At 41.6% G+C, this 20,581-nt stretch overlaps 1 pseudogene; it reads left to right on the top strand.

Moving 5' to 3' along the window:
• The first annotated feature begins 9,941 nt into the window (after nt 1–9,941).
• Nucleotides 9,942–10,981, top strand: LOC122815210 (annotated as a pseudogene).
• The last annotated feature ends 9,600 nt before the right edge of the window (nt 10,982–20,581 follow it).

Genomic DNA, 20,581 nt, shown 5'->3' on the forward strand with positions numbered 1-20,581 from the left:
CCCCTTCTTCTGTCTGTATTCTTACTTCTGTTTCCTCTCTGGAGGGGGTCTGTTCTGTCTTCTTTGCCTTCTAGTCCTCCTTGTCCTGTTTCTGTTTCTTCTGGTTCCCATTGTACTGTGCCTCTTTCTCCTGTTGTTTTTGTTGTCCCTACTGATATGTTAAGAGTCTAATGGGAAATTACTTGGTATGTCGGATACCTCCTCTACTGGTGATGGTATTGCTTCTAATGATGCTGTTAGTTGTGAATCTGATTTGTGTACTGATATGGATGATTCTCAACAGTGGACCTCAGCTTCTAGGTGCAGAGATCTTGGAACCAAGCATCATAGGAGGGGTTCTGAAGGGGTTTTTCATCCTGGTACTGATGACTTATCTTTGACTTTTTGTAATATTAATAGTATGGTTTCATTGCCCCAGCATTTGACTGTCTTTTCCTGGATTTCTGCCTTCCACGCTGATATTGTTTGTTTGGTGGATGTGGGTAGGCTTTACTCTATTCATTGTTCCCAATGGGAAACTTTATGGATGGATGGGGTGGTTTGGTCTTTAGGGACAGACAGTAAGTCTGGTATTGAGTTACTATATCATAAAATCTGTCATGGCTGTTAGGGATGTTATTCACTTTTTGCCTGGTAGGGGTTTGGTGGTAAATTTGTTGTGTCGGCATTCTTTTGTATGTCTAGTGATTGTTTATATTTTTCTTCCAGTGTTTGAGTGTCGCTTATAATTTCAACTTTTGCAACCTTATTTTTTAATTGACTGTCCTTTTTTTTTTTTTTTGGTGACTTTAACTGTGGTGTATTACCAGGATGTTCTAGTGTCAGACAGGACTCTAGTGTCCGTTGTTGTAAGGACATTTTACATTTGGCATCTATTACTGTATGTAGACCTCCTGTCATTACTTACTTTCATGGGGCTACTTGCACCCAAATTGAATACTATTTTTGTTCTCCTACCTTTGAGGTAGTTAAGTCTTCCTTGTCTTTTGTGCCTTTCACTGATCATCGCACTTCGCCCTTTTTCTTTGGAGTTTCTTCTGCATTGTGTAAGGGTAGGGGTCTTTTTCATTTTACTGCTCCATGGACTTTTACTTCTGCCTGACAAGAGGTCATTACTGAGTTATGGCATGATCATTTTCATTTGTTGCCTTTTTATTCTTCTCTTTCTTTTGGTGGTTGACCTTTAAACATGTCTTTTTACCATTATTCTTGGTTTGCCCACTCTTATTATTCCATTTTTAAGGCTTCAAACTCCCTTTATGCTGCTTTCCAGTTTGCTATGCATCATTCACCTGCCAGTGCCCTTTGACACCTCCATGAGTTGCATTTGCATAATCTTGCTAGGGTGAAAGTGGTTCTTTGGAACTTAGCCCATTCTTTAAAAGGGAGGGGTGAGGAGTTTCTCCCTTATGTTGGTAAATGTAGTCATAGGAAGGAGACCATTAGTGAGAGTTTGTTGCCCTCTTCAGGTGATGTTGTTACTACTAAGGAGGGTATTCTGCAGGAAGTGAATTCTTATTTGTCCACTTTGTATGGTGGTAAACCTCCTTCTGTGGGATCTTGGCCTATATCTGTGATGCCTGCTGTTTTTAGGGTGGCTCTTGATGCCCCCATTATTTTGCTTGAAGTTCAAAGGGCTTCTGCTTCTTTCAAGGTTGATACTGCCCCAGGGTTGGATGGTCTTCCTTACCATTTTTACCACTCTCTCTCTGATGCTCATTTGTCTGTACTGGTGAAATTGTTTAATAAGTGGCTTTCTCTTGACTTTTCCCATCCTGGTTTGTTATGGCTAGCCCTTTAGCTCCTTTGGAAAAAGGGTGACTGCAGGGTCTTGTATAACTGGTGTCCAATTTCTCTTTGCAATAATGATTATAAGTTGTTTTGTAAAAATCTTACAATTACATCTGCGATCAAATATGCGATATTTGTTGGTCCCTAGGGTCTGTGGTATTTCTGGTAAGCCTTTGTAAGATTTGTTGCTTTTGTTGAAGTTTCTTGCCTCCTTTATTCATGTTTCTGATTCTGCTCTACTGCTCTTTTGTGACCTGACCAAAGCATTTGACAATGTTAATCATTCAGCCTTGTTTTCCATCTTAAAGGCTTATGGATTTGGTCCACTTTTTCTTCAGTATATAGCCTCCATTTATTCAGCTTCTGTTATTGTTCCTGTGATTAATGGCTGGATGGGAGCTGAAGTTGCCATAAAGAATGGTGTATGTCAAGGTTGTCCCATGAGCAGTTATCTTTTACTCTGGTGGTGGGTGCTGTGTTTTTTAAGGTGAGGGCACACTTTTCCTTGTCTCTTTTTTCCTTTTTTATGTTCAGGAGTTTTTGTGCCTCATTTTCTGTCTTACGCAGATGATGTTACTATTGTTGCAGTCTTCTCCTTTTCTTTTACTTTATTTGCAATAGTTTTCTTTTGTTTTTTTTTCATTAGTGGGCCTTTCTTTTAATTATGCCAAATGCCATGTTTTTTTACAGTTCCTTGCATTGGGGATGTTTCTTTTTTGCTAGCACTGGGATCTCTATCTTGGTTATGCCTTTTGGTTCTCCTTCTTGTGTCTCTGAGTCTTTAGAAGTCCTCCTTGGCAAAACTGTTCAGCACTTTGCTTTTGGGTGTTCTTTTCCCTTGTCTTTCCAAAAAAAGGTTTATTTGTTAAATGGTACCTTTTTGGGCACTTTAGGGTATGCTTTTTCTGCATCTTTAATTCCACATTCATGGTCCACTGCCTTTTGTCTGAGGTCTTTTGTTTTTTGGGGCACTTCCAATATATCTGTTAGGAATGGTATTTTGTATTCTACTCCTGCTTCTGGTGGTGATAGTTTGCTGCAGCCTGTCCTTTTTTCTATACATTTTCTTTCATTTTCCTGTATTGCAGCATTTACAGGCTGCGGATCTTTTTTTGCTTAGTCACTTGCTCCCAGCATTGTCTGGTCCATTTTGGCAGACTTGTTTGGCTGGGAAGCGTGCATGGAGGGTCCCTTCATTGGAGGTATGGTAAGTCCAGTCTTTGCTGCTTGGTTGGCAAGAGTCTTTAGCCTCCCTCCCTTCCTCTAGGATAGATTGGTATCTTGTTGAGAGTGGCCTAATGGATAAGGCATTGGTCTCCTATGCTAGGGATTGTGGGTTCGAGTCCCATCTGGGGTGATATAATTTTTACCCCTCCAGGCATGTCTAAAGGCCAGTTCCCTGTGCTTTCTCCTATTAATCTGGTGAACTTGGGCATCCTGAGGCAATGTAGCAACTGCCTCATGTACACCGTCAACCTTCTTCTCTTACCTTCCAACACTCAGACTTGTGAGAAATGCATTTATATATCCAAATTGGAAGCCACGCACTCTCCAGCCAAGACCGGAATAACTCGTCAAGAGGAGGTCAACACTTGCACCACACCACATGGAACACATAGCCCTCTGGAACACACACCAGCACTGCCTTTTCATAAAAACACAAACCACACACCCACCTTTGTGGAGGCTCTCAATAAAAATCTACCCAAGTAGCAGAGACCGCCAAGGCAGACATGCACCCGACCACCACAACACAACACTAATCATGAGATATATAACTCTCCTAAACAGTGTGCCACTCAACCAAAGCCCTTAAGGCAAAACAGCATACCCAACACGCTAGTCATAGGTGACTCGATAGTCAGGCACACTGATGTCCCACTCACTAGGTTGAATAAAAAGAAAGTAACAGCTGCCTGTCAGGTGCCAGGATCTGCCACATAACTCACTTACTCAAGTCCCTGAACAACAGGTACAAATATGACTCTGTCATTGTACATGTGGGTGTGAATGGCCTGAGAAGTACCTCCCTTGGACTACATGAAAAGAGACATGGAGGAGCTCTCGGGATTATGTAGCCCAGGCGGGTATGACCCTAGCCCAGAGCAGCCTCCTACCATCACCCAGAATGATACCACAGTACAAGCAGAAAATGATTGATTTCAACAATTGGCTAAGTTTCTGGTGTCATTCTAAGGGGATCCAGTATCTGTTTGCCTGGGATGACATGAATGACAGACCTCAATGCTTTGCCAATGATGACCTGAATCTGTCACCCTTGGGCTTCTGGATACTGGCCAAAGCTCTTGCCACCCCTATAGTGCCTTTCTTAGGCAATGTTCAAAAGACCAAATTACCACCGGAACAGCTACAAACAAATGCAATCTGAGAGTCATGCTGCTCAATGCTAGAAGTCTAAATCTCAAAATGCACTCGCTCAAGACATTACTTAAAATGGAGAACATCGACATTTGTGCTGTAACAGAGATCTGGTTCAAGGCAGCAGGAAGCACCCCTGCAGTACCAGGCTATAACTCATTCCACACCTTTTGGCCCCCAGAACTTGGACCGAAGCTCCAAAGGTGGTGGTGTTTCCATATTCATAAAGGATGCGCACACTTCCAGGCTGGTAGCCCAACATAATGCATCAGAGATACTTCAGGTGCAGCTAACATTGGGTAAGACAGCGATTCAAGTTGTAGCCTGCTATAGGTCACCAATCATGTCCCAAGACTCGCACTCCACATTCCTAAGCACCCTGGAGAATATTAGGGTCCAACCTAACACTATCTTACTAGGTGACTTCAGCTACCCCTTCATTAACTGGGTAAACTACTCATGTACCAATACACTTGCCCAAAGTTTCCATTTCCTGAAGTCCATTAATTCAAATGCCCTGGACCAGCTCATTCTTACCCCCACTAGAGGTAGAAAAATCCTTCACCTGGTCATTACTAACATGGGTGACTGTTGCCCTACATCAATAGTCAACTCCTCCCTGGTTAGATCCGACCACAAACTAATCACCTTGGAAATCCATATCCCTCCCACCCCACACCCACCCCAGCAAAGGTAACCACCATGAAAAAAACTCCAAAGCTAACTTTGGGATCCTAAAAACAGAGGTGGCTAACTTCACGGCACCCATGCAAATGGAGAATAGTTGCATGACTGCAGAATCATACACCAATGCAATGTACGAACACGTACACAAATGTATGGATCTCGCCATGCCCAATAGAACCAAGTCACTCTCTTCCAAAGAAAGGAAGCCAATCTGATGGTCCCCTGCCATAAACAAATTGTACAATAGAAAGAGGAAACTGATGCGGAATAAGGTAAAGTCCCAAGACTGGAAAAAATCCCTTATCTGCCTCAACAAAAAGATGAGATCCCTCAGCAAATCCTCTAAAGCTAGGTATGAAAACAGAATTGCAGCAGATAGTAAAGACAATTACAAGGCCTTCTATAGTTATGTAAAGAATCTCCATGGCAATACCCAGATTAGTTCTGAGCTACTGCACAATGGTACCTCCTATTCCGAGCCAACAGATATTGCCAGTATACTGGTCGACAGATTCAGTGCCAACTTTACCCCTCCCCCCCAAAGGACCAATCACAATACCAGTAGATTGCCAGGCACCCAGTATTACTGCTGCACAGGTTAAAACAACACTGTCCAAGGCCAAGAATACAGCTTCTATAGGACCTGACAATATCTCTGGTTGTGTTCTACATGAACTACAGAGTGAACTGACATCTCACCTGTGTGCCCTGTACAATCACAGCCTCACCTCAGGCTTTGTCCCAGCCAAATGCCACACTGCAACATTCATCCCTCTTCACAAAGGAGGAGTGACTACAGACCCTGGGAACTATCGCCCCATTAGCCTGACGAGTCTGATATGCAAAGCTATGGAACTCATCATCATGGACCTAATAAACAAGGATATAGGGAATCTCCAAACTCTGGATCCCACAGAGTTTGGTTTTGTGAAGGGTAGATCATGCCTGCTTAACTTGGTCGACTTCCTTGAGTAAGTCACCAGAGCTGTGGATGAAGACAAGATGGTTCATACAGCCTACCTTGATCTGGCCAAGGTTTTTGATACCATTCCCCACTTAGGAATCACTAAGCTTGGCATCAACACCTATATCACTAGATTGTTTGCAAACTGGCTCACAAATAGAATCCACAGTGTGAGAGTAGCTGACTCCAAGTCAGACTGGTTATTAGTCATGAGTGGAGTCTCACAGGGTTCAGTCCTGTGTCCTCTCCTGTTTAGTATTTACTTCTCTGAAGTCCAGGCAACACAAAGGGAGTCTGACTGACAAAGTTTGCAGACAATTGCAAGTTGGGAACTATTATTAACTCCCCAAGTGATGTTGACATCCTACGAATAGCCTCACGGTGACCAATGACTGGTGTCAGAACCATGGCCTTAAGCTCAATGCCAAAAAATGTGTCATAATCCCCTTTGGGAAAAACCCGGTTCCCATGAAATACCACATTGATGGTAGCCCACTGAACACATAAGGCGTTATGAAAGATCTGAGAACACAGGTTGACAGCAACCTCTCTTTTGATCACCACATTGCCACTGTGGTCAGAAAGTCCTTCTCTGTGGCACATCTCATTACTAAGGGTTTTGCATCCAGGAAGAAAGAGGTCATTGTCTCCTTCTACTCTTCCCTCATTAGGCCAATCATTGAGTACAATGCCCCATTTGGCATGTACCTCTCTAGACATCTGCAACAACTGGAGAGGCCACAAAAGTACCTCACAAAGAGGATCATGGGCCTTAAACACTTGTTCTATATGGGCAGACTCAAAAAACTCCAAATATTCTCTGTCTTATATTGCCTACTTAGAGGCGATCTCTGCTTGACTTACAAAGCCATGTCTGACCCAGCTCTGTTAGGAATGTTACATCTAAAGAAATCCCTACACACCACATGCTCTAGAGACCTCAGCCTCATTACCACAATTAACAGAACATGCTGGAGGGGACAGGTTCATAACCCTGAGACTGCCCATGCTATGGAACAGATTTCCATGCATGTCAAGGAGAGCACCTCGCTGACCCTCTTCAAGAAAAATCTTGATGAATGGATGGGAAACAGAAAATTCACCCTGGAGATAACTCCAGTCTCTCTACTCGACAGAGGCACTGGAAACTAAGGTCGGGTGGTACTATGCCAGGGTAATCCTATGGCTAGGCTTGTAAAGGCCCCATGGTCATTAGCATAGTAAACACCTATAAACTTATTAATGTGTATCAACATTTTCCCTTGGGAGATTGTTAAGTTTGAGTCTGCACAGGCAGCATCATGCTTTGTTTCCCCATTAGCATGATTTTTTTTGTGCATTGCTCTCTTGATAAGCTGCCTGTTAGATCTTCTTATGTTTTTTGCCCTGTGGGATTACTTTTGTGTCCGCATGATGGTTTTACAGAGAGCAGAACATGTTTTTCTTCAGTGTCCCAGAGTGGCTGGTTTGTGGGACGGTGTATAGCATCATTATTCAGTGCCACATGTGTTTTCTCTCACTATTGAGAAACATTTATGTCGGGACTGTGGTTGTGCCTGGATGCCAGCTGTTGCTAGGGCAGATGTCCTTTTGGTGTCAGCTTTAGATCTTCATTGGGCTGCCCAATGTAGTGAGGTACTTGCTTGGAAGATTCTTTCAGTCCCTGATTTGTTACAGCAGTTGCAAATGTGGTTATGGCATAAAGGGATGAGGGGGGGGGGGCTGAGTAATTTGTCTACCAATGCTTGTTCCTTCTTTTTTGCACAACAGGAGAATTACCTGTTTTGACGAGTGTGTTGCACTTGTGTTTTTATCAGTGCTTTTTGTGTTTTAGGTGCATCTCTTTCCTGTTTTGCTTTATGGAGTGTATTCTATCAGCTACTGCACTCATTTTTGTTGTGGGCTTCCCCAGCATTTTACCCTCCTTGTGGCCTTTTCTTTCTTTTGTTCTGTTTTCACAGTATTACAGGATTATTTGTATTTGATTTAGTGTTCCTTTCTTACTTTTATCTGTTTGGTTTCTTTTGGGGTGTTTGTTTGGATATTAGTATGATTTTGTTCTTTCTTAGGTTTGTATGTCCTGTAGCACTGTTTGATGTCTTGTTTCTTTCTTTATTTTCTTCTTTTTGTCAGACTTTTTGCTAGGCCTTCTTTATTGTTTTCTTTCTCATTCTCAGCCTTGGAGGACTTGTTATGCTTGCTGTTATATTTTTTTCTTACTCCTTCTTTTTGGGCTAAGGACTATGTTTTTGTTAGGGATTTCTTGTCCTACATAGCTTTTGTCTCTTACTTTGTCAGTTTTGCAAGGTCTTTTGCTTGTCAGTATGGCTCCAAGCCCTAGACCAATCACCCTTCAACAGAGAGGTTCCTATCAGCACACTTCTCTCCCAAGGGTGCAGAAGGGCCCCTTCCAATCAAAAAATGGCTTGGAAAATGTGCTCAGAATAAAACAGCCACTACATACAGACCCAGATGCAGCATCCCTGTATCTGGACTATGCTAGAGCTACTAGCTACACTAATTTAGTCTGGAAACACTAAACAATGTTTTAAACAGTAGAAAAACAGCAGCAAGACACTAAGAAATGTTTTAAACAGCAAACAAATCAGTTATTTAAAACACTGCTGGCAGAAAAACAGAACAGATGTTTTGCAAACAGTGAAAAGTACAAACAACTACCTTTCAAACAGTGAAAATAGCAAAGAAATATTTTTTAACAGGAACAGTAAGGTGGGCAAATGTAGTACAAACAGTGCAGTTCAGTTTACAGTATTAATACAGATTTAAATAAGAAGAACACAATAACAAATGCATTAAATACTATAATCAAGCAAAAAAATAAATAAATAAACAGGCTACTTATGCTTTTTGGGAAGCACAGAAGCCACTAGTTATCTGGTATCTCAGCTCAGATTTGTGGCTATTAGCCCACCTCAGTTCAGCTCGGTTCAAACAAGCAGAAACCATCTCAAACACAGGACTTAAATACCAGAAGCTAAAAACTTAAAAAAAAACTTTTAAAAAAACTCCAAAGAACCAATGAGGGTGCTTAATCCAAGCCCTAGACCAATCACCCTTCACCAGACAGGTTCCAATCAGCACACTTCTCTCATAAGGGTGGAAGAAGGGCCCCTTCCAATCAAAAACTGCTTGGAAAATGTGCTCAGAATACAAAGGCCACTTCAAACATATTCCCATATGTAACAAACCTGTATGTGGACTATGCTATATCTACTAGCTACACTAATTTAGTCAGTAAACACTAAAAAAATGTTTTAAACAGCCGAAAAACAGCAGTGTGACAATAACGTGTTTTAAACAGCAGAAAAACAGGAAGCAGACATGAAAGAATGTTTTAAACAGCAAACAGATTAGTCATTTAAAACAGTGATTGGCAGGAAAACAGAACAAACAGAACAGAAGTTTTGCAAAACAGTGAAAAGCAGCAACAATTACTTTGCAAACAGTGAAAATAGCAAATAAAAAAAGGTTTGTAACAGTGAAAACAGCAATGAATGAGATTCAACAAGCACAGTTTGGCAGACAAATGTAGTACAAACAATGTAGTTTAGTTTACAGTATTAAACACACAAAACACAATAGAAAGTGCAATAAATACTATAATCAAGCAAATAAAAACATGACACCTATGGTTTTTGCGATATGTGTTTGTGTGTGTGTGTGTGTGTGTGGTCCCTATTACAACACTGAGATTATGGAATACTGAACTGCATATGCATATGGCTGAGGCCATATGATTAGCATTCTGTAATGTCGCAAATTAAAAAAAAAATCTTATTACTTTTTCAGAGGGACAAGACACCCTACACCCTCCACACCCCCTGCTAATTATATATACCAACTCTACAATCGCACCACAGTGGGGAAATGGTAAATTCCCCTATCTCCTTCTATACCACAATCACTGTAGAAAACATCAAATATATAGAAAGTCTATCTCATAGTCTCAATCATATTAAGTTTGACTTTCCAAAAAGTCAATCTAGTGAAGGGGAGCTATATATATCTGTATCTATATCTATATCTCCATCTTATACATAAATACATACATAGATATAGAAACATACATATGAGTGCTGTGTTGAGCATTGAGGGGAGGATGGTGACAACAGGATCTTCTGGTCTTTCAACATCCTCTCAACAGCAAGCCAGTGGTGGAGGTCAGTATTATAAAAATGAAGGAATGACAGCAAAATGCCAGAAGACTGAATCTAATGACCATTGAGGAAATGCGGATAGTTATGATGATCCTCACAAGACTCCTCTGTCTCAAGCTGTCCATGTGCGAGGGTTGGTTGATGGAGTCATGGAAGCAGATTTTGTTGAAGCCCTTCAAGAATTTGGACCAATCAGCTATGTAGTGGTGATGCCTAAAAAATCCAGGGTCTTACTGAATTTGAAGACCTGTATGGAGCATGTGCAGCAGTGAACTATGCTGCAGATAGTCAAGTTTATATTGCAGGACATCTTGCATTTGCAAACTACTTAACCAGACAGAAAGGTTCCCATTCTGGGGAGTCTGATGATTCAAGAAGTGTGAATAATGTGTTACTTTTCACCATCTTAAATCATATCTACTAAATTACAGCTGATATTCTCGGTACAATCTGTAATCCATGTGGTGCTGTTCAGAGGATTGTCATTTTCAGAAAAAAATGGTGTCCAGGCTATGGTTGAATTTGACTCTGTGCAGAGTGCTCAGAGGGTAAAGGCATCATTGAATGGAGCAGATATTTACTCTGGATGTTGCACTTTGAAAATAGACTACGCAAAGCCCACACTTCTTAATGTGTTCAAAAATGACCAGGATGCATCAGAATACACAAACCCTTAACCTATGGGCAAGCTGACTCTACAAGCAGTCCAAACACATGATAGAAGCAGCCTATCTTGCTTGGAGACAATACACCAGATTATGGCACACAAAGTGAATGTCAAGGCTACCATGAAGATTCTTATGGACCACCACCTCCATCTTACAAAAGAAGACGAATGGGACTACCACCTCCTCCACCTGGGGCTGGCTGGAGAGGCCCGTCATGCTATGGTCCTGGACAGTGTGGTCCACCACCACCACAACTGTCATCACCTGTATATGGCATGCATTCAGACAGCCTGGTTCTAATGGTATATGGATAAAATGCAAATATCAACTATATATGTATATTTATTATGGGACTGAAGGAAAGTGAAGTGTCTCTTACAGCATCTTCTTTCCAGAGCCTGCTGTGTGGTGCGACCAAGTGCCTGGTAGCATAACTGAGTGGGCAGGCTGAACTCATCAGCCTTGGTTGACAGCCAGCCTAGGAGAAGGTAAAATCTGACTCCAAACCAGGGCAAATGGAACTCGTTAGCCTATCAGGTGGTTTCATCTAGGAGAAGGCAGACTCTCATTCCAAATCCACAATATGGCCATTGGATGATTGCTCTGCTGCCTTGTGGACATCTTCTGGAGAAGAAAATGCTATGGGAGTAAACCCAGACAGAAAATCCAGAGTGGAGCCCCTAAGGCGGCTGGTTGTCAATTTTTGACTTCCTTCTGGTAACTCCTGCAGCCAAGCTGATGTCAAACATATTGCTTTGTGTGCCTTTGGATCACATCAGGGAGGCTGAGAGGGAGATCCTGTCAACTGGGCATCTCTGGATCTTCATATACTATGCCCAGGCATTTGCATCCTGGCGAGATCACTTCAGTGCCACTGCTCACAGCATCAGAAACAACAGGGAAGACAGTTATGCGTTATAAGTCTAGAGTGATTGGCGTCAGCTCAGATGCTATGGGCTGTCTCCAGTGGGAGGGACCATTGTAGTCCTACTGGTCAGCTATAACCTATCTCAAGCTGGGCAGCTCTCAGCTAGTAAGATGCTGACCCACCACAGTCTGTCTGCTTCAATGGGTGCTTGGAGCTAAGTTAAATACTGATGAGCAGACTGTAACATTTTCTTCTGGCAGGGGAAGGAACCAGAGAAGCAGTGATTACATGTTGTTGGTTTTGCAGTAAGAAATTCCTGCTGTCCTGCTGTCCTCAATTGAGCCACCATCAAAAGACATGACTCAAATCCTCTCTCTCTGCCTCTCAATGTCTTCAGGCCCAGTGACCATCCTGACCATATACTCTTCAACACTCTGCTCCTCAGCTGAGACAAAAGATGAGTTTTACATGGAGTTTGAGACCGCCATCAGAGGGGATACCTACCACAGAACACCTGATTATGCTTAGAGACTTTAATGCCAGAGTTGGAGCTGATCATGATTTCTGGCCAAGCAGCATTGAACAGTTCATTTTTGGCAAACTGAATGAAAATGGACAAAGATTGTTAGAGTTATGTTCTTACCACAACATTTGCATGACCAACACATTCTTTGCCACCAAGCCTAACTACAGAGTATCCTGATGGTATCCAAGGTCTCATAATTGGCATCAGTTGGATCTTGTCATCACTAGAAGGAGCTTGCTTTACTGTGTCCTTGTCACCCGCAGCTATCACAGTGCTGACTGTGACACCAATCATTACTTGGTTCACAGTAAGGTATGTCTCCAGCCCAAATGAATCCACCGCTCAAAGCAGAAAGCACGCCCTCATATCAACATTGCCGAGACATAGATGCCAGGCCTGCATAAGCGCTTTGTTGATAGTATTGTAGAGGCCCTCAAGGACTGCCCACAAAGCAACGTTGAAGCAAGGTGGAATCATATCCATGACACCATTTACAAATCCACCATAGATATTCTTGGCAAAAGAGAGAGGCAGAATCCAGATTTGTTTGAAGCAGGAATCATTGGGTTCAAATCAGCACTCACAGCCAAGTGAGCAACACTGCTCAATTAATATCTGAGGTGACTTACTGGTAAATTGCTTTGGCTATGGTGTGCAGGGTCCTGGGTTCAAGACCTGCAAGGGCTGTTTATTTTGCAACTAACTCTGGGCAAGACCGCAATCCAAATAGTAGCTTCCTACAGATCCCCCACCATGCCCCAGGATTCCCACTCATCATTTCTTGATACACTGGAAAATATTAGGATACAAACTAACACCCTAATAATGGGTGAGTTCAACTACCCCACCATTAACTGGGAAACTACTCATGTACCAACGCTTTTGGTTAACGTTTTCTGGAATTCATAAATTCCAATGCCTTGGATCAACTTATACACAACCCCACCAGGGGCAGCAATATCCTAGACCTGGTCATTACCAACATGGGCAACTGGTGTTCCACACTAGAGGTCAGTTCCTTGTTGGTCAGATCCGACAACAAGCTAATCACCCTAAACATCCACATCCCACCCTCACCCCCCATCAGAGAAACCATCGTAAATAATTTCTCCATAGCCAACTTCACACTTCTTAAGTTAGAAGTGGCAAACTTCATAACACCCATGCAGACAGACAATAGAGGTACGACTTCTGAATCCTGCACAAATGCACTTTATAAGCACTTACACAAGTGCATGGATCGTGCAATCCCTAACAGAACCAAGATGCTATCCTCCAAAAAAAGGAAGCCAATCTGGTGGTCCCCTGCTATAAATAAACACTACAACAGAAGAAAGAAACTGTTTCAAAAAAGAGTAAAATCCCATGACTGGAGGAACTCCCTGGTCAGCCTCAGTAAGAAGCTGAGATCCCTCATAAAATCCTCCATAGCTAGTTACAAAAAGAAAATCGCCACTGATTCTAAAGACAACCACAAAACATTCTATAGTTATGTTAAGAATCTCAATGGCAATACTCAGATCTGCTCTGAGTTACAGCACAATGGTACTAAATATACAGAACCAACTGATATTGCCAACATTCTGGCAGATAGGTTCACTGCTAACTTTACCCCCTCTCACCCCCTAAAGGGCCCATCTCTATACGGGAAGAATGCAAAGTTCCTGTAATCATGGCTGCACAGGTAAAAAACACACTCTCCAAAGCCAAAAAAACAGCATCCATGGGACCTGACAATATCCCAGGCTGCATTCTACATGAACTACAGAATGAACTGGCACCCCCACCTAAGCACCATGTTCAATCATAGCCTCACCTCAGGCTTTGTACCCAATGAATGGTGCACAGTGACGGTTATCCCACTCCACAAAGGGGTAGCCACCATGGACCCTGGGAACTACTGCCCCTTTAACCTGATGATCCTGGTCTGCAAGGCTATGGAACTTATCATCATGGAACTTATAAACAATGACATTGGTATTCTCCAAACTCTGGACCCCACCCAGTTCAGATTTGTAAAAGGCAGATCATGTCTCCTAAACCTGATAGACTTCTTTGAAGTGGTCACCAAAGCCATAGATGAGGGTAAGGTGGTTCACATAGCCTATCTAGATCTCACCAAGGCTTTCAATACCATCCTCCACTCTGGAATTATAGATAAACTCACTAAACTAGGTATAAATCCCTATATCACAGATGGATTGCCAACTGGCTCACTGACAGAACCCACACTGTGAAAGTAGCAGACTCCAAATCAGACTTCAGACAGTGACAAGTGGAGTACCACAGGGTTCAGTCCTGGATCCTCTCCTGTTTGGTATCTACTTCTCTGAAGTACAGGCTAACACAGAAGGTCTTTGGCTAATGAAGTTCGCAGATGACTGCAAACTAGGAGCCATAATGGAAACTCCTAACAATGTGGACATCCTACAGAAGGGCCTCACTGAGACAGATGCCTGGTGTCAAAGCCATGGCCTCAAGCTCAATGCCAAAAAGTGCATTTTCATCCCTTTTGGTAATGACTCTGTACCCATGAACTACCACATAGGCGGTAGTCTACTTAACACTGAAAGTGTGATAAGAGACCTTGGAACACAGGTGGATAGTAGTCTCTCCTTTGATAATCACTTTGCCACAGTAGTCAGGAAATCCTTCTATGTGGCACACCTCATCACAACAGGTTTCTCATCCAGGAAAAATAGGTCATCGTTCCCCTCTACTCATCACTCATTAGACCCATTATAGAATACAGCACCCCTTTCGGTATGTACCTCACAAGACATCTACAGCAACTGGAAAGGTCACAGAAATACCTCACAAAGAGGATTAACGCCCTCAAACAGATGCCCTACGTAGACCATCTCAAAAAACTCCAGCTTTACTCCATCACATATCGCCTACTCAGAGGCAATCTCTGCCTAACATACAAAGCTATGTCAAATCCAGAGCTGTTAGACATGCTCCACTTAAAGAAGTTCCAATCCCTCTGAGATACATGCTCTAGCGACCTAAACCTTGTCACCACAATAAGCAGAACATGCTAGAGGGATAGATTCCTGTCCCAGAGACTTCCCATACTCTGGAACAAACTACCTATCTATATCAAGCAGAGCTCCTCATTAGTACTCTTCAAGAAAAATCTCGATGATTGGATGGGAGATAGGAAATTAATCTCAGGGAATCACTTCTGTGGCTCTGCTCGACAGGGGCACAGGAAAGTAATTTTCTTGGGTGGCAAAAGCCAGGGTACATTTTTGGCTGGGCTTATAGGGCCAATAGCCTAGTACCTACCTGTGAACCTATGAACCTATGAACAAGAGGCAGCCTTCAGAGGTGACTCTAGCAGCACTTAGGAAGGCCAGAAACAAAACCCAGTAGATCATTCTTCAATGTGCCAACAACTACTGGCTGAACCTCTATCACAGCATCCAACTTGCAACTGACTGTGGCAACATTCATGCCAAGTATGAGGGCACAAAAAAAGCCTTTGGGCCCATTAAAGCCAGGATTACACCTCTAAAAGTCTTCCTCAGGTGAAGTCATTTCAGACCAAAGCAAACAGATGGAGAGATGGGCAAAGCATTACCAGGAGCTCTACTCAAAGGAGACTATTGTCGCTGACACAGCAGTTGAAAACATAACTTCCCTTACTATTGTGAAAGAGCTTGACAATCCACCCTCTGTAGAGGAGCTTAGCAAAGCCATTGACTCTCTTGCCTGCGATAAAGCTCCAGGAAAGGATGGTATTCTCAGAGGTCATCAAGGTTGGCAAGAAATGTGGTCTTCTTGACCACATGCATGAGCTCCTGTTACAATGTTGCCAGGAAGGAACAGTGCCCCAGGATATGCATGATGGTAACATCACATTGTATAAGAACAATGGATTCTAAACTGACTGCAACAGCTACCATGGGATATCCCTCCTCAGCATTGTTGGGAAGGCATTTACCTGTGTAGTTCTGAACAGGCTGAAATCATAGAATGTGTTTATCCTGAGGCGCAGTTTGGATTTAGAACAGGAAGGTCCATGATCAACATGATCTTCTCACTAAGGCAGCTGCAAGAAAAGTGCCATGTGCAAAAAACCATTGTACATCACCTTCATTGATCTAACTAAGGCATTTGACTTGGTTAGCAAGAAAGGCCTCTTCACCCTGCTACAGAGGATTGGATGTGTCCCTAAACTCCTGAAGATGATTACATCTTTTCATGAGGACATGCAAGGCATCGTATAATATGATGGTCCCTCATCAGACCCATTTCCAATCAAAAGCAGAGTGAAGCAAGGGTGTGTACTCGCTTCAACACTCTTCGGCATGTTTTTTTCTCTGCTACTGTCCCATGGCTTTATTGAGTCCAAAGATAGAGTATACCTCTACACCAAAAGTGATGGTAATCTCCTCAGCCTTGCACGCCTTTGAGCAAAAAACAAAAATCTAAGCTTCTGTGGACAGTACTGATCAGAGAGATGCTATTTGCAGATGACACTACCTGACTGCTCACACTGAGGAAGCACTACAATGCCTCATAAGCTCCTTCACTGGTGCCTACAGAGAGTTTGGCCTCACAAGCAGCCTCAAGAAGACCAACATCGTGGGACAGGATGTCAGCAGCACCCCCCGCATCTTCATTGGTGATCACACTCTCGGGGTGATGAAGGATTTCACTTACCTGGGCTCCACCATCACTACCAATCTCTCCCTGGACACTGAGCTGAACACCTGGATTGGTAAGGCAGCAACAGCAATAGCAGCGAGGGTCTGGCGTAATTCTAAACTGACCATCAACACTAAGATGAAGGGGTACCGAACATGTGTGCTCAGCATGCTGCTCTGTAGTAATGAAACATGGACCCTGTATTACTGCCAAGAATGCAGACTCAATGCATTTCACCTACACTACCTCAGAAGGATCCTAGGCATCACTTGGCAGGACTGTGTTCCAAATAAGAATATCCTAGAGCAGGCAGGGATATTAAGTATGTTTGCCTTGCTCTCCCAAAGATGTTTATGCTGGCTTGGTCATGTCAGCCATATGCAGGATGGTCGCATCCCCAAAAGCCTTCTGTATGGTGAGATTGCCTCTGGTTCCAGACCCACAGGAAGGCCCATATTGTGCTTCAAAGATGTCTGCAAGCATGACATGAAGGAAGGCAAAATCAGTCCAACAGGTTGGGAAGCCATGGCTGCAAATCACATTACTTGTAGACTGGCCATCTAGGCAGGCAGTCAGATGTGTGAGAAGAAGAGAGAGGAGCTCTGGGAGGAAAAGGGAGAGCACGGACAGCAGAGGACAGTTTTGGTACCTACACAGCTAGGCATCAGCTACACCTGGATAAATTGTAACAGAGCCTACCAGTCAAAAATCAGACTTTACAGTCACAGCAGTAATTGCACTACAACCATTAACTGATTTTGTGAAGCAAACTTCATTGTCTCTCGAGACAGCAAAAGGCCATAGAGATGCATTATTTATTATTTATAATGTATTATGTATTTTGTATGTATTATGTATCCATGTATGTATGTATATCTGCATTTATATTTATGTATTTGTTTGGATATATATATATATATATATATATATATATATATATATATATATATATATATATATATATATACATATGTATACACACACACACACACACACACACACACACACACACACACACACACACACACACACACACACACACACACACACAAACACACATGCATACAAACATTTGGCAGAACTTATTCTGGAAAAAAATGTCATTTCCTTCCTTAATAGTTTATTTATTTGAGTAGGTTAACAGAGTCTCAATAGATAGCAGCATGAGCCCCAGTTTCTGCAACCTTTTATTTGATAGGAAAGTTTTTTTGTTTTTTTTTTGCTTTCTTTCACAAGTTCAGTGACAAAACTTTTTTTTAGTTTCTTTCACAAGTTCAGTGACAAAACTTTACAAGTATTATATTATTGACTTTGTGAGAGCCTCCCCAATATTTCAAAGAAACTTTCTAGATTTTCATGAATATATTTACTAAGTTTGCTCCTTGCCTGCTAATTAGTGTCACTGTATGCTTGTCTACTGTGTCTTTTCTAGATAGTAAATAATCAATTAATTTATTTTATTTTATTTTGAATTTGTTAACCAGGGTAGTCCATGTTCTATCTCTAAAGAATTTAGTTTACTATAAAACAACTGATCCTAAGCATGTATAAATTTTAGCCATGCTATTAGTTTCTTCAGCTTTGCAGATTATGCAGTGAAGGCACTAATTTGACTGAGCAGGTACAAGTTATGCTTACGTTACTTTATGAACAGAGTATATCCCAAAAAGTCAATGGACCGAGTACACTAACGAGTTAGCAACATATCGCACAGCCTAGAACCCCAAAAAGAAAGATACTACCACACAGCAAAAAAATGTATAGGCATGTTATATTCACTTATTCTGCTGAGTTGTGGAGTGGTGTATATTTTTCCTGCAGAGTTGTAGACTGGTGTGTGTTTTTTACCTGCCGAGTTGTGGACTGGTGTGTGTTTTTTACCTGCCGAGTTGTGGACTGGTGTGTGTTTTTACCTGCCGAGTTGTGGACTGGTGTGTGTTTTTTACCTGCCGAGTTGTGGACTGGTGTGTGTTTTTACCTGCCGAGTTGTGGACTGGTGTGTGTTTTTACCTGCCGAGTTGTGGACTGGTGTGTGTTTTTACCTGCCGAGTTGTGGACTGGTGTGTGTTTTTACCTGCCGAGTTGTGGACTGGTGTGTGTTTTTTACCTGCAGAGTTGTGGACCGGTGTGTGTTTTTTACCTGCTAAGTTGTGGAGTGGTGTGTGCCTTCCTGAGATCAGCAGAGAGTAAGGTACGGGAATTATTACTTTTATATACTGTCATGCAGTCTCCAAGTTGGTATATTTAAAGTAGTACAGGGTAGAGGCTTGCAATCCTGCAAAAATGCTATTTTTATTATTTGAATTAATTTCTTGTGGATTTGATGGGTTCAGTAAAGTTCATTAGTTTTGATGTATTACATTTGTTGTATTTAATTATCAATTTCTTTTGATGTTGATTAAGTGATACAGAATAGGTAGCTAAATATAGGTCTATAGCTATCTATATAGAGCGATATAGATAGATAAATACATATATATATATATATATATATATATATATATATATATATATATATATATGTATATATATATTCATCAGGCTGAACCCATTTCTCCCCCCTCACCCTCACTTTCCCTGTTCTCCATTTTCACTATACCTTTGTGCTTACTGAAAACCTTACTTACTCCATTCTTACCCTATCTCCCCTTCTCTCTACTTTCAATTTATGTCTGTTTGTTTACTGATCCTATGTGATTATAAGTATAACGACATTAAGCATAACAATTTACAATACCAAGCAGGCATCTGTGAGGCACGACTCCATTGTATATTAAGTTATTTTATCTCTGAGACACTACTTCACTGAATTATTTCCTGTTACTAAATGTAACTGCCAAAATATGTGTTACTAAGTGATCCTGTTAGCTTTATTACTAACTTGAACTGTGATAATATGTGTGATTATCTGATTTATTACTATTATTTCTCTGACTCTTTCACTATTGTTTAAAATATTGACTGTTATGTTGTTATTATGTGGAGCTTTTCTCCCTGGGTCTCCACTGAAAATGAGCAAACTTGCCCGGTTGTAAATATATTGATTTCTACAAATATGCCAAGTTGCCAATATATATATATATATATATATATATATATATATATATATATATATATAACTTTTAGATTTCTAATACCATGGACAGGATGGACCCCATTCCTAAGTTAAAGTATGATTAAAATTTTTGAAATTAGTATTATTTCAGTATTTGCTCATTACAGCACCTGCAGTGTACCCAGAACTGACTCCTGCATTTCATTCTGAGTTACATGTAGCAGTAGCGTATCTGAATATGACTGTAGATACTTATACTTTGTTGGAAATGTCTGGGTATCCTTCATCCACATTGCCCTCGTTTCTGCCTGCATATCCTGGTATTTTATGACTTTATGTTCCTCTGTACATAAGACACTGTAATCACTGGGTGTAGCAATTTCAATGATGAATGATACTTTTGTCTTCTTTTCATGGACCACTAAAATCTGGTTTCCTCGCATCTAATTTTTTGAATTGTTGACAATGGATGATCCCATGTGATATAAACTTCTTCATTCTCTACAATGCTTTGTGTCTCATAGTTCCAATGCTTCTCAGCTACGTCAGTATTGCAGTGTTTGCACAATCCCCAGTGCAATAGTCTTGCAACACTATTACGCCTTTCAGTATGCAGGTCCGCTGCCATTGATGTATTTCACCCAGCAACAATATGTGAGACATGCAGATTTCTGCTTTACAGAACCTTTATTTCTCTGTTTATTCCACATGCTCAATGGACTTTGTAAACCAACATGTATGTAGTCCACTATCCTGGGCTGCCAATATTAATCTTTCGTATTTTTGTTTAAATTCACCTCCCTTTAACC

The sequence above is a fragment of the Protopterus annectens genome, chromosome 1.part1, assembly GCF_019279795.1.
Source record: "Protopterus annectens isolate FY-2018-M chromosome 1.part1, PAN1.0, whole genome shotgun sequence".
In the NCBI taxonomy this organism is placed as follows: Eukaryota; Metazoa; Chordata; order Ceratodontiformes; family Protopteridae; genus Protopterus; species Protopterus annectens.